The following is a 2028-nucleotide window of genomic DNA, read 5'->3' on the forward strand; positions in this document are numbered from 1 at the left end:
AGCTTGGACATTTGGACTGCGACACTGCGTTCTCAAACGCATATTATAATATTAACGATTTGTCATAGGTATTTTATTTATTTTTACGTATTCTATACGATTACGGATTAAATAAGGATTGAGTAAGCACGTAATTCTCACGTAAGTACCTATCTTTGTTTATTATTTTAAATTATAAAACATAGTAATTATACCTAGGTACTTATTATTAAATATATCTATTTATTATGCTAAGAAGAAATAAATTGAGCAAATCTACTAAACGTAGAAGATTATTAGATGAAACTAATTTGATTGAACATGTTATTGAAAATGTTGATTCTGGTCCTAATTATTCAGTTGAGTTAGAGAATAATGGTGATTCATTTGAGTTGGAAAATAATGAACTGATTGATGATGAGAGTGACTATAATAATGTTGATGAAATAGTATCTAATATCAGAGTTGTTCGAAATACAGAGTTAAATGTTGAAAATCTAGTTGATGATAGTGAAGAGTTTGAACATAACGATGCTAATAGTTGTACTACAGAACAATCTTTTACGAACAATTTGATTCAATGGGCGACCAAGCATAATGTGCCAAATAATACATTTGATGATTTATTAAAGATATTAAAAAGTCATAAATGTTTCGATGAGTTTCCGGTTACTAGTAGAACTTTTTATAAAACTCACACTGGAGTGACTTATGATAAACTCGAGGTACATTTCCCCAGCCCCCCCAATTTTGAATTTTGAATTTTTTTTTTCACCATTCGTTTGTAGAGATTTAGTTTTTTTTTTTAAATCAAAATTTTGGTGGGGGGCTGGGGAAATGCCCAAATTTTTAATTTTTAATTTTTTTTTTACCATTCGTTTGTAGCCGGTTTGTATTGGTTTGTAATCTAATTTTTTTCGTTTGTAGAGATTTAGTTTTTTTTTTAAATCAAAATTTTGGTGGGGGGCTGGGGAAATTCCCAAGTTTGGAATTTTTATTTAATTTAGATATATCAATAAATAATCGTCTTTTATTCAAATTATTTTTTTTATTCCTATTAGACTTTTTTATCTAATTAAGATTATTTTATCCGATTTAGGATTGTTTTTTATTCAAATCAGTTTTTCTATTCAAATGACACATTTTTTTTCTAATTTGGATTATTATTAAGCAAGGATTTTTAATTTAATTTAAATTTTTCAATAAAAATAGTTTTTTATTCAAATTATTTTATTTTTTTATTCATATAATACTTTTTTGTTCTAATTTATCCGATTTACATGTATTAATCAATCAGGCTTTTATTCTATTTACATTTTTCAATAAAAAATGGTTTTTTATTCAAGTTCATTTTTTTTTATAAATATGACTTTTTTTATCCGATTTAGTTTTTATTTTAAATCAAGTCTAAATCAGATAAAAAGTTCCAAATTAGAAACAAAAAGTCTAATTTTAATAAAAAACTGATTTGAATAAAAAACATGTAAGTAAAAAACAATCCTAAATCAGATAAAATAATTTAAATTGGATAAAAAAGTCTAATTGGAATAAAAAAAATAATTTGAATAAAAGACCATATATATTGAAATATCTAAATTAAATAAAAAATCCTTGTTGAAAAAAAATCCTAAATCGGATAAAAATTCTTATATGAATAAAAAAAAATTAATTTGAATAAAAAACCATTTTTATTGAAATATTTAAATTAAATAAAAAAATCCTTGTCTAAAAATAATCCAAATTAGATAAAAAAAAGTCTGATTTGAGTAAAAAAACAGTTAAATAAAAAACAATCCTAAATCGGATAAAAAAATCTAAATTGTATACCATTCGTTTTTATCCAGTTTGTATTGGTTTGTAATCCAATTTTTATCGTTTGTTGAGATTTAGTTTTTTTTTTTAAATCAAAGTTTTGGTTTGGGGGCTGGGGAAATTCCCAACTTTGGAATTTTTATTTAATTTAGATTTTTAATTCAACCAGGCTTTTATTCTATTTAGATTTTTCAATAAAAAATTGTTTTTATTCAAATTAATTTTTTTTATTCATAT

The sequence above is a fragment of the Acyrthosiphon pisum genome, unplaced genomic scaffold, assembly GCF_005508785.2.
Source record: "Acyrthosiphon pisum isolate AL4f unplaced genomic scaffold, pea_aphid_22Mar2018_4r6ur Scaffold_21491;HRSCAF=24106, whole genome shotgun sequence".
Lineage (NCBI taxonomy): Eukaryota > Metazoa > Arthropoda > Insecta > Hemiptera > Aphididae > Acyrthosiphon > Acyrthosiphon pisum.